The following is a 14,091-nucleotide window of genomic DNA, read 5'->3' as shown; positions in this document are numbered from 1 at the left end:
CTTCACAGCTGCCTTAAGAAGAGCTGTGCTTTCCACTTGACATGGACTGCAGGCCTTCCAGAAAGTAACTACACCACATAAGGGAGACTTTTTTACCAGTCAATGTTTATAAAGAGGCATCTAATGGTATGAAAAAACTACTACAGTCACTGTTTGTTTTTGAAGTGGAATGTGCCAGGTACCGCTTTTACAATTTGTTAATAGTGTGAAGATTTGCTTACAAACAAACTTACAAACTTACTTACAAACATAACTGAGCATCGATGTAAAATAAGACAACGAACAGCCAGTATCCAAACCACTTTATTGTTCTCTCTGATGTCTCAGCACTATGCCTTCAAGGAGTAAAACACTTCTAAACACACCTGTCTATATATACACACTATTCAAATCCATTAACACTCAAATAATTAATTAAACAATCTGATCAAATAACATCAAATAAAAAAATGCCAATTACATTCCAAATTCTGCCCTTTAGGGGCTAAAATATCAGATTTCAAAATATAGAGGGACTCCTTAAACAACAATTTATTTTTAATATTCACATTTTCATACTCAGTGTCATCCACTTTCTCTAATATGCTACCTCTTAATCCTGCAGATCCCCCCCCCATGTATTCTATTAAAATGTTCTGCTACAGAACTTTCCTTTTTATTTTTAGCAATGTCCTTAATGTGTTCCATTAAACTCACCTTAAAAGCCCTCTTGCTCTCCCCCACATAAAATTTGTTACACGGGCATCTTAGGGCATAAACTATGCCCTCTGTGTCACATCCATATTGCCCTTTCACACTAAAATTTACACCATTTATTTTAGCAAAATTCGTAACTAAATATTTGCATATTTTGCATTTTCCACATGGCCTAGTACCATAATCCAAAGGAGTTTTGTCAAAATTAATGGGAGGAGTTACAAACATACCCCTCACCAAAACGTTTTTTATGCTTCTTCCTATTTTGTAAGATATTTTGGCACATCATTTACCCATTGAGAAAAATCTTTCAAAGATGTTACAAAACCCCAATAGTACTTGACCATCTCTACTACTTTAGTACTAAAACAACTATAAGTCATAACAAAATAAATGCCCTCCTTCTCATTCTTATTATAACTCCCAAGGTTATATCTATGTACAATTTTTTGCTTTTGTTCCCCATTTATATATTCACTGATAAATCTTTCCCAACATTTGTCCAACAATTCATTACTATATCCTCTGGATCTAAACATAGAGACAGTTTTCAACAATTCTTCAGAGAAATCTGACTCATTATTACATAATCTATACAAACGTATAAACTCCCCATATGGTAAAGCCTGAAGTGTATGAGGTGGATGACAACTTTGTGCCCTTAAATACTGATTTCCACCTTCACGTTTCCTATGTATAGATGTTCTATTCTTATTTCCATCGGTGATGTCCACTATCACATCCAAAATAGAAACTTTCTTCTCTATTTTTAATCCATCAAACTATAAATGGAACCTGTTATGTTGTCATTCCCTCACAAATTGTTCTCCCTCAGTCTCCCCACCTTCACATAAGAAAATGAGGTCATCAATAAACCTATAATATTTTTTTACATGCCATTCAAAAAGTCTGGAATTATATACATATCCTGTCTCAAATAAGCCCATGCTTAAGTTGACATAAAATGGGGCAAAAGGTGCCCCCTTCGCTGTTCCTTACTTCTGATGGAACAGCATCCCATTGAATTCAAAGAAATTATTCATTAGGCAGAAATACACCAATTCTATAATGTATTCTGTTACTGGGCTTCTACCTAAAAAGAACCTAAGGACTTATATCCCAAACAAATGGTGAATACTAGTATATAAGCTTTTTACATCTAAAGTCACCCAATACATATTATGGTTCCACTGGACATCATCAATCTTATTTTAAAAATCCAAACCATACTTGCTTGTACTTTAGATAATAACTGAAAATGTAATAACTGTCCCGTTTTATAAAGAAAATATTCCTTCCCTGATGTGATGATTGAGGAGATATGGGCGAACGCTGCCAGCCTAGTCAAATAGAATTTGATATCTAATTCTATCAATTGTATAAATAAATGTAAAATACAGGCTTGTGTTTTTAAATGTAAGAAAACACTGTGAAATGTGGAACTGCAAAATATGTGACAACATGCACTCTACTGGCCCAGTGAAGCATGTTGTATCCTTTCATGTTAGAATTCGGCCCGAGGGCGGTTGGATGAAGATTTCATGCCCATTGTTTTAAGGCTAAAGTTTATGACTAGAATTTAGATGTGGAAGGTGCTTTTATTGCTTTAGTTTCTGTTAGCGTATACATGTGATATGTCTTGTATCGTTGTAAGTTTCTGAGGAGGTGTTAGATTGCTAAATAATGCAGTTTGTGGCCTGAAAACTCAGACCAGGTGTTAAGATGATGCAATATGAATACTGGGAAAACCTAAGTTTCAAAAATGATGTAATTTTGGGAGGGCCTTAGAGACATGTTTGTTAGTAATGTTTAAATACTATTTCTCCCAAGAGACTGGAAGCATTTTGATCTGGACATCTAACTTATCAGCACTCTGCTTATGCTCACATGTAAGTTTTTAGCACTGTGATATCTTGTAGGAATAGTTAAAGCTAGTAAAGATTAATTAGGTATTTTTCTTTGAAACCAGACCTGTCCTACTGTATTACTTTAAGTTTCTGTGTGATCTGTGAACTCTTAGATATCTCTGTGGTGTAGTAGTTTTGTCTTGTGTTTTAATTATTTATTATTAAATATTTTTAAAACCTTCTACCTGTGGCTGCTTTGTGTAGAGATAAGCTCTGGAGTACATTGCATATTTATACAGTGTTTATTGTAATAGGCCACTCTGATAAGCCTTAGACTGTATAGTCACATTACCATTGGATTAATATTGCACAGTAATAATTGGACACCCTTTTAAGGGCCTTTTAGTAGATGATATTATTAACTGGGTGGTGGCAGTAATTACTACCGTATAGTCTGGGTAAAGAGGCACAGCTGGAGAATCTGTGTCAGCCTTTCCCAGGAGTGTCTGTGTAGTTGTATAAATACTTATCTCAAAGTGTGTATGTGTTGTGTCAGCTAATTGGGCAGGGACACGAAGCGCTGGTTGAACAGAGAGGGTACTGGAGGTTTTAGCTTGCCCAATTAGGCTGAGACCTGGACCCTATAGCTGTGCCAGTGGGGAGTCTTATTGGGGACCTGGTGAGCAAGGGAGAAGCCAGCCCCAGACTGACTATGATCTCTGTGTGCACTTAAGGGAAATTGTACTTTACTGTGTGTATTAGTCATCCTTTCCTCTTCTAGGATACGACCTCCCTGGTGTTAGTGGTGAGGACTGAGGCTCCTTGATTGCTGGGCCAGGGCACGGTCGTCACACCTGAAACTATAGGATGACCCGGAGGATGCATTATATTCTTATGTATTTTTGGGAAACAGTAAAACTGTGCCATTTTGCAGCCATCCACATTAAATTTCTTTTTTACATCTTCACAAGAAAAGTAAACAAGCCTTACACCTTTATTTAATATTTATTTAATAATGCATTATCTCCCTCTAATGCTGCTAAATATACAGAAAATTCCACTCTCTCATATACATTAGTATCATTCAGATGCTCATTACACATATTAACATAATGGGAGTAATGCATCACTACTAACTTGTTTCCCTTGTTTGCAGGTTTAAATATTAGGTCCCTTCTTTCACTCAATGACAACAACAATTTCCATTCATTTTTAGGCAAATTGTTAGATATATCCCTCTTTTGTTTATTAAAACCTACCATTTCCCTCTCCACAGCAAAGTTTAACATAGTAAAAAATTGTTATACCCCTTCCAGGCTGAATGGTGGTATGAACACACTTTTATATTTAACATGACTTGTATCTAATAAACGATAAGCATTTATATTTTCATCTGACTGACAAGAATAAAAACTTTCATCAGCAGAAGCATCAGTGTCAACATCGTCACTTAAATTGCACTTATTCTTAAATCCATTACCCTTAAAATACCTTTTCAAATGCAGCTTCCTCACTAATTTTACACATCACACTTTAACTCATGTAGTCGTGGTAGTACAGTGGGTACAAATTTTAAACCGCATTTGAGAACTGCCAGTTCATAGTCACTAAAATTATGGTCAGATAAATTTATGAGTCACTACAACAGTTCACCATGTACCTCAGTGACACCCTCTGAATCATGCAACATTTAATTAGAGCCTCGAGGAACCAAACCCATGACTAACCTCAGAGTTACACTGCCAGACAATATGTCAGAAGATGCCTACAGCATGCTCTTTTACATCTAGGATTTATTAAAACTGAGAGGTTTCCTCACTGATCCATATTTTAACATTTTCCATATACTTCACCATAAACAAAAGCCTGGACTGCACACATGCACTCACACGCATATATATATACACACATATATATATATATATATATATATATATATATATCACCCCCCCCCACACCCCTTACTTAAATATACCAACTCCGAGATCGCACTACATTGCGGAAAAGGGAAATCTTCCCGTTCCCCACTGTACGGAGATCTCCATTCAGACCGATCGAACATTTACAAGTTCGAACATATGGTCTTGGCCATATGAGGTTTGAACGTGTTATATGTTCGATCTACTGAAGGGGACCCATATATATATATATATATATACATATATATATATATATATATATATATATATATATATATATATATATATATATATACATATATATATATATATATATATATATATATACATACATATATATATATATATATATGCAGGTGTGTGTGTGTGCATGTAGATATATATATATATATATTGTTTAGTAATGGTCCTCTGCAGTGATACATAAAATAAAAAAAAAAGTTACAGCACTGCTGTTTTCAAGCTTCCCAACCAAATTCAAGATTATCATCCTTATTAATTTTCAGTTTGTATGTTATTTGTTTTTGTACTTGAAACAGGAGCAGAAAATTTGGTATTACCTCAGTTGTGTACCACTTTTGTCTCCCTGCCTCTACACAAAATAAATAAATAAATTATACAATTTAGAGGAGGAATAATGTACTAGGACAAAGATATCTAGGCATCCAAATGTTCCTTATGTAATAGCACTATCATGCAGAATCTAGTATGCAATATTCCAAACGGTCCTTTCACATTTTTTTATTTGGTTAACACAAATTGTTACTTAATCACCAGGACTTTACAGGAAACCCACTGCTGTTTCCCTCACAGTCAGCAAATGCAAGCCTAAAAGAATTAACTGTCATATTTCCCTGTAAGGAAAAAGGTTCTTGCCCTTCTCTTCTCACCTGTGCCTCAGAAAATTCTATGCTCTCTCTCTCTTATTCTCAAACCCTGGTCAATCCCCTCTACTCTAATAAACCAAGCCTCTTGTTTCTTCTCTACCAGCAATATTATCTTCTTCTACCAATTCATTCTTAGCAACTTTTGCAATCTCTCCCACTACAATGTTCAAGTGTTTGATCTGCAGCATTTCATCATCATCATCATCATCATCACCCCCCTTTTTCCCATTTTTACTACATGGGGTTGGGGTGTCGTGTTAACTTTCACCAACTCTCTCGATGCAGTGCCACACTCCCTCTTCAACACTCATGCCTGACTGTCGCAGGTTTTATTTCATACAATCCATCCACCTCTTTGCCAGATGTTCTCGCATTCTCTTCCTTCTTCCTGTCTGTCCCAAATCTTCCTCACCAGATTGTCTTCTGCTTTTCTGCACATATGTCCAAACCACCATAATCTGTTCTCTTTGATCTTTTCTGCAATTGGAGCTACTTTGGCTTCTGCTCTCATGTCTTTATTTCTTCTTCTGTCCCACAGTGTGCATCCTACCACCCTTCTCAGGCACTTCATTTCTATCACCTCTAGCTTCTTCAACTGTTCTCTCTTTACTGCCCAGGTTTCTGTACCATACAGTAGTACTGGTCGCACCACTGTCTTGTACACCTTACTTTTCAGCTTCTTTGGCATTCTTCTGTCATAGACTACACCTGACACTCTATGCCAGTTGGCTGCAGCCCCTCTGATCCTAGCTTTAACCTTTTCATTCAGACTTTCCTTCTCCTCAACCACCCTTCCAAGATACCTGAAGCTGTTTACCTGTTCCGCTATCTTCCCTTCTATCTCTACTCTCAACTTCTTCTGACTTCCCCAATTTGCTGCCATTACCACCATCTTATCTGTGCTTAGTTGCTTTCCATGTGCCTTCAGTTTTGCATTCCATTTTCCTATCCTTTGCTGAAGTTCTAGCTCAGAATCTGCCTGTAATGCCACATTGTCTGCATACAGCAACTTTGTTGATCTGTTCCTTCCCACTTGTTTCATCACCAGTATGAACAGCAGTGGGCTCAGAGCTGAACCCCGGTGTACACCCACTCCCACTGGGAACCCATTTGTGAGGCTGAACACTGTAAGTGAGTCATTGGGTTCTTGTACATAACCTGCACTAATTCCACCAATGTTTCTGGGACTTCAAACCACCACAGTACTGCCCAGATCAGCTTTATTGGGACCGTATCATATGCTTTCTCTAAGTCTAGGAATGTCCAGTTGGACTCTCTCTTCATCTCTACCTTCTTATCAAGTATCTGTCTCACTGCAAACATTGGGTCAATTGTGCTGCATCCTGATCTGAATCCGAACTGCTCATCTCCCATCTTACATTCTACTACTCTGCGTATCTGTTTATCAATCACCCACTGCAGAATTTTCATGCAATGTGATAGGAGTCTGATTCCTCCGTACTGCCCACAGTTGTGGCTGTCCCCTTTGCTCTTGTACACTGACATGAGTATGCTTATTCTCCACTCATCTGGGATACATCCTTCTCTCCACACTGCTATTAGTACTCTCAGGAGCCATTTCTCCCCTAGCTCACCCACCATCTTTATCATATCTGCTGTGACCTCATCTGAGCCTGCTGCTTTTCCTGACTTCATTTTCCTTAGTGCTGTTCTCACTTCTTCTAGGGTGGCATCCTCTTCTTCTTTCATCTTAGGCTGTTTCTGGGCCAATACAGCTTCTTTGAGGTTTTCTTCATTCTTTATTCAGTTGCTATTTGGTATCTGTCCACTTTCTTCAATACTCATTTATTAACTACTTTTGCTAAACTTCTACCACAGAAATTATGCAGCTACGATTTAAATAAACTGTATTCCTACTACACATATCTTTGCTAATATGTCAATATGCAGTTCAGCACTCCCTTGCTACTAGTGTACCCCTTTTAATAGTTTAATCGACCTTGTGCAAATGAACCTCTTTGATCATATATATATATATATATATATATATATATATATATGGGTCTACCTGACAACATTGACACGCTACAACACCGACAACAAAATCACTGACACCACAAAACCGAAAGTTCAGAAACACGAAACGTCACATATCCGACAAACCACAATCCCGGCACTCAACAAACAAAACAAATCCCCTGTCCAAAAAGCACACACACAAGCACACCAAAAACCTTACAAACCTACACTGAATCTTACATACACAACTATCTATGCACTAACCTTAACCCAAACCCTAACCCTAAGGTCCGTCAGTATCGCACACTCACCTGACCCATGCCCAAACCCTAACTCACTTAACCCACCCTTAACCCTACAGACCGTCGCTATCACACACTTACCTTACCCACACCCTGACCCTAACATCCATCCCTATTGCACACTTACCTTTACATGTCAGTGTTCTCAGCGTCGGGATTCTCAACTGTCGGTCTTCTCCTTTGTCGATCTTGTTGGTGTTCTCGTCGTCTGCGTTTCAAGATTTTGGCATTTACAGGTAGACCCATATATAGATATGTATGTATGTATGTATATGTGTATAGGTTCATAGGTGTGTACTAGGCTAATGGCCCTGGAGCCTTACAAGCCTAGCCCATAGGATTACCCTGGCATCGTGCCACCCGACTTCTCAGTGCCTCTGTCGAGTAGAGCTACTGGAGTGATCCCTGGGGTGAATTTTTTACTTCCCATCCACTCAAGATTTCTCCTGAAGAGGGCCAGTGAGGTGCTCTGTTTGACATGTATGGGAAGTCTATCCCATAGCATGGGCAGTCTCTGGGTTATGAACCTGTCCCTCCAGCACATTCTGTTGATTGTGGTAATGAGTTTGAGGTCTCTGGAGCGTGTGATGCGCGCAGGGATTGGGATTTCTTTAGACGTAGCATTCCTAACAGAGCTGGGTCAGACATGGCTTTGTAAGTCAAGCAGAGATCTTCTCTAAGTAGGATATATGAGACGGAGTTTTTTTAGTCTGTCCATATAGGACAAATTTTTAAGGCCTAGGATCCTCTTTGTGAGGTACTTTTGCGGCCTCTCCAGTTGTTGCAGGTGTCTAGTGAGGTACATGCCAAATGAGGCATTGTACTCAATGACTGGCCTAATGAGGGAAGAGTAGAGGGAGACAATGGCCTCTTTCTTCCTGGATGCAAAACCATTAGTAATGAGATGTGCCACATAGAAGAACTTTCTGACCACAGTGGCAATGTGGTGGTCAAAAGAGAGGTTGCTGTCAACCTGTGTTCCCAGATCTCAGAAAACCACTTCTGTGCTCAGCGGACTACCATCGATGTGGAAATTCATGGGAACCGGGTTTTTCCCAAAGGGGATGACAACACATTTTTTGGCATTCAGCTTAAGGCCAAGGTTCTGACACCAGTCGTTGGTCTCAGTGACGCCTTTCTGTAGGATGTCAACATCACTTGGGGAGTTAATAATAGTTCCCAACTTGCAATCATCTGTGAACTTTGTCAACCAGAGTCTCTTCATGTTGGCCTGAACTTCAGAGAAGTATATTCCAAACAGGAGAGGACCCAGGACTGAACCCTGTGGGACTCCACTTGTGACTGGTCGGCAGTCTGAATTGGAGTCAGCTACTTTCACACCGTGGATTCTATCCGTGAGCCAGTTTGCAACCCATCTATTGATATAGGGATCAATGCCTAGCTTAGTGAATTTTTCTATGATTCCTGAGTGGGAAATGGTATCAAAGACATTGGCCAGATCAAGGTAGGCTGTATGAACCACCTTGCCTTCATCCACAGCTCTGGTGTTTGACTCAAAGAAGTCAACCAAGTTGAGCAGGTATGATTTACCATTCACAAAACCAAACTGTGTGGGATCCAGAGTTTGGAGATTCCCTATATCCTTGTTTATTAGGTCCATGATGATGCGTTCCATAGCTTTGCATATCAGACTCATCAGGCAAGTGGGGCAATAGTTCCCAGGGTCTGTAGTCGCTCCTCCTTTGTGAAGATGGATGACTCTAGCAGTGCGCCATTCAGTAGGGACAAAGCCTGAGGTGAGGTGGGGCTTAAACAGGGCACACAGGTGAGGTGCCAGTTCACTCTGTAGTTCATGTAGAACACAGCCAGGGATATTGTCAGGTCCCATAGAAGCTGTATTCTTGGCCTTGGACAGTGCTGTTTTAACCTGTGCAGCAGTAATACTGGGTGCCTGGCAATGTACTGGTATTGTGATTGGTCCTTTGTGGGGAGGGGTAAAGTTGGCACTGAATCTGTCTGCCAGTATATTGGCAACACCCTTTGGCTCAGTGTAGGCAATACCATTGTGCAGTAGCTCAAAGCAAATCTGGGTATTGCCGTGGAGATTCTTTACATAACTATAGAAGGCCTTGTGGTTGTCTTTACTATCTGCTGCAATTCTGTTTTCATAGCTAGCGTTAGAGGATTTGATGAGGATCTCAACCTTTTTTTTGAGGTTGATAAGGGAGTTTTTCCAGTCTTGGGACTTCACCTTATTCCGCATCGGTTTCCTCCTTCTGTTGTAGAGTTTGTTTATGACAGGGGACCACCAGATTAGCTTCCTTTTTTTGGAGGAGAGCGCCTTGCTTCTATTGGGTATGGCGAGATCCATGCATTTGTGCATGTGTTAGTACAGTGCATTGATGTATGATTTGGCGGTCATGTAACTATTCTCCATTTGCATGGATGCCGTGAAGTTAGCCAGCTCTGTTTTTAGGAAGTTAGCTTTGGAGAAGTTTTTCATGGTGGTTACCTTTGCCGGGGGGGGGGGGGGTCCAAGGTGATTAGTTTGTCATCGGATCTAACCAGGGATGAGTTGACTATTGGTGTAGAGCAATGGTCGCCCATGTTAGTAATGACAAGGTCAAGGATGTTGTTACCTCTAGTGGGGATAAGAATGAGGTGGTTCAGGGCATTGGAATTAATGAATTCAAGGAAACGCTGGGCAAGTGTATAGGTACATGAGTAGTTTTCCCAGTTAATGGAGGGGTAGTTGAAGTCGCCCAGTATGACAGTGTTAGGTTAGACCTTAATATTCTCCAGCGTGCTTAGGAACGTGGAGTGTGAGTCTTGGGACACAGTTGGGGACCTATAGCAGGCTACGACCTGAATCTCTGTCTTACCTAATGTTAGCTGCACCTGAAGTATCTTTGATGTGTTATGTTGGGCTACCAGTCTGGAGGTGTGCGCATCCTTTATGAATATGGAAACACCACCACCTTTGGAGCTTTGGTCTAAGTTCTGGGGCTGAAAGGTGTGGAATGAGTTATAGCCTGGTAGTGCAGGGGTGCTTTCTGCTGCCTTGAACCACGTCTCTGTTACAGCACAAATGTTGATGTTCTCCATTTTAAGGAGTGCTTTGAGCTAGTGCATTTTGAGATTTAGACTTGTGGTATTGAGCAGCATGACCCTCAGACTGCATTTGTTTGTAGCTGCTACAGTGGTAATTTGGTCTTTGGAACACTGCCTAAAAAAGGCACTATAGGGGTGGCAAGAGCCTTGGCCGGTATCCGGAAGCACAGGGTGACAGATGCAGGCCATCTCTGGCAAAGCATCGAGGTCTGTCAATCATGTCATCCCAGACAGACAGATACTGTATCCCCTTAGAATGACACTAGAAACTTAGCCAGTTGTTGAAATCAATCATTTTCTACTTGTGCTGTGGTATCATTCTGGGTGATGGTAGGATGCTGCTCACGGCTAGGGTCATACCCGCCTGGGCCACATAAGAGCTCCTCCATGTCTCTTTTCATGTAGTCCAGAGAGGTATGTCTCTGGCCATTCACACCCACTTGTACAATGACAGAGTCATGTTTGTACCTGTTGTTGAGGGACCTGAGTGCGTGTGTTATGTGGCGGATCCTGGCACTTGACAGACAGTTGACTGTTACTTTCTTCTTATTCATCCTGGTGAGTGGGGACAACAGTGTGCCTCACTGTCAAGTGTGTTGGGCTGCTGTTTTCCCTAAGGGTCTTTGGCTGAGTGGTGCACTGTTTAAGAGAGTTATGTGTCTTGTGATTAGCGTTGTGTTGTGGTGGTTGAGTGCGTTTCTGCCTTGGAGGTCTCTGCTGTTTGGATAGATTTTTATTGAAAGCCTCCGCAAAGGTGGGTGTGTGGTTTATGTTTTTATGTGAAGGCAGTGCTCGTATGTGTTCTGAAGGGCTATGTGTTCCATGTGGTGTGGTGTAAGTGTTGACCTTCTCCTCTTGACCAGTTATTCCGGTCTTGGCTGGAGAGTGCGTGGCTTCCAATTTGGATATATAAGTGCATCTCTCACAAGTCTGAGTGTTGGGAGGTAAGAGGAGAGGATTGTCAGTGTACATTGCCTCAGGATGCCCAAGTTCACCAGGTTAATAGAAGAAAGCACAGGGAACTGACCTTTACACATGCCTGGAGGAGTGGGCATTAATAATAAGTACTGGAGCTGTTTTCTTGTAGAATGTTTAGTCCTGGTAGCACTTTTGTGTGTTACAATAATTGCTACAAGAAGTCTGGTAAAGTGCTAGACTAATAAGTTAGTAAAAGTGCAGGAGAGGAGAGAACTAGCAGATCTAAGGGAAAAACTGAAGAGCAGACTTTGGCACTGCTCAGAAAAGCTGGAAACAAGTGCAAATGCGGGCTTTTAAACCAGAAAGTTGAAAGAGATGGAAAAACTTCCCAAACAGTCAATAAACTACAATTTCTGGGCCAGAAACCACTCCTCTTGTGGTAGATAGGCTACCTAGTGCTTACCACTCCCACTGACAAGCTAGAACACAGAAAGGCTTGGGGCGCTCAGAAGCTTACAAATAGTCCTGGATACAGCAAATCTGTATCTGGACTAGACTAGTTACAGGAAAGGCGGGAAACAAGCCAAATGTGGGCTTTTAAACCAGAAAGTTGAAAGAGATGGAAAAAACTGCCACACACACACAGACACTCACACACACACACACACACACACACACACACACACACACACACACACACACATATATATATATATATATATATATATATAAATAAATATATGTGTCTGCTCGTCTTTGAAGATGGCGGCACCAGTGGTTTTGTCCACATCTCTGGGTTTACAGTACTCAAATGATATCTGCACAACCTGGGACCTAAGCCTGATGTTGCTCCCTCAGGGATGAAGGAGAGGAAAGCTTTTCCACTGGATAAACCTGACATGATCACTGTAGATGTCCTTAGTATTACGGGATCAGCAGATGTACCTGTGCACAGAAGACGGCAGCAAACTGACTCTTACATTTTGGGAACTATCCATCCTTTTCGAAAGTCAACCAAGTCGTGGATTGGAAAGTTTTGTCGTGAATTCCAACTAGTTGCTGCTGATAAAAGGTCTTTGAAAATCTTGTTGTTTGCAGGGCTGAACTTGGTTTGTACAACATTTCTTTTAATGTGGTGTAGCTCTACAAACAGTATGGCTTTAATGGCCTACACATACCTAACATTTTTCAATTTTTTCAGTTTGGTAACATGTTTGATAAGCTCCTGGGTGTCACTGAAAAAGAACAGCTCAGTGTATTAGCTTGGCTTTGAAAGGTTAGAAGTAGTAGCAGTTTTTGCTTCTACAGTGATGGCACAGTTTGGAGCTCTCTTTATTCTAAAGGAGAGTGTTGAACGTTTTTTAGAGCAACCCGAAATACATACGAGAAGGCTGCTTGTTGGCACTTTTGTGGCTTTGATTTTTAATGTGTTAACTTTGCTATCAGTGAAGAATAAACCATTTTCTTACATATCTGAAGCTGCAAGTACAAGCTGGCTTCAAGAGCATGCGGCTCATCTTAGTTGAAGTTTGTGTGGAGTTGTTCCAGGACTCAGCAGTGTACTTCTTCCACGGATGAACCCTTTCATTTTGCTTGATTTGGCAGGGGCACTTGCACTGTCTTACTTATATGTTAATTGAAGTCAACAACTACTTTGCAGTGGACACTACTTCAGCAATTGCTATTTCTGTCATGACGTTTGGCACAATGTACCCCATGAGTGGTTGCAGTGGGAAGGTGTTACGTCAGAGAACTCCTTCACATCTGATTGGTCAGTTGGATAAACTACTTAGGGAAGTTTCCACACTTGATGGAGTTCTGGAAGTTTGCAATGAGCATTTTTGGTCACTTGGATTTGGCAGTCTGGCTGGCTCTGTGCATGTTAGAATTCGAAGAGAAGTCAGTGAACAGATGGTACTGGCTCATGTGACTAATCAATTGTCAGCACTTGTTTCTACTTTGACAGTTCAGATTTTTAAAGATGATTGGATAAGACCAACTTTAACAGGCAGTTTCAACTAGTGTGTTGTATTTCCAAGACCATAGCAGTATTCCCACAGTTCCAGCTGTTTTGGAAACACAGGAGTCCAAACCCTTGCAGTCTTCATCAGACAAAACAAGTGGACCACCACCTGAATTTTCATTCAATACACCAGGAAGAAATATCAACTCTCTTAGCATTTCTGCTTCACAGACTACCAAACCTTATGGTGTTCTTTTAAATTATGGAGGTAGTACTAGTCTCAGCCAAGGACCCCAAAATCCTAGTATGGGTATAGGTCAGGTACTAAGGACTGGACTGAGTAATATGCCTGGCAGATATGGACAAAGCTCTTAAGGCTCTTTCAGTAATTTTAGATCTTAACATTCAATACTGCATTACTTGTTTTATGGAGTCATACTTCATGAAACGTCTGTCAAACATAATGTTTGGTGCTCAGTATTTACTGCAGTGACTGCACTTTTTGGA

General features: G+C 40.6%; 1 protein-coding gene and 1 pseudogene across 1 annotated transcript in view; one reads left to right on the top strand and one right to left on the bottom strand.

The window, feature by feature from the left end:
* The window catches only part of MAML2 (mastermind like transcriptional coactivator 2), a 1,294,417-nt gene that overhangs the window by 1,045,465 nt on the left and 234,861 nt on the right, over window positions 1-14,091 (bottom strand). The gene's annotated exons all lie outside the window — the stretch shown is intronic.
* Window positions 12,455-13,959, top strand: LOC122801707 (annotated as a pseudogene).

This window comes from Protopterus annectens, chromosome 5.part0 (assembly GCF_019279795.1).
Source record: "Protopterus annectens isolate FY-2018-M chromosome 5.part0, PAN1.0, whole genome shotgun sequence".
NCBI lineage: Eukaryota > Metazoa > Chordata > Ceratodontiformes > Protopteridae > Protopterus > Protopterus annectens.
The sequence above is the reverse complement of the archived record's forward strand: the minus strand, read 5'-3'. Positions and strand labels throughout refer to the sequence as shown.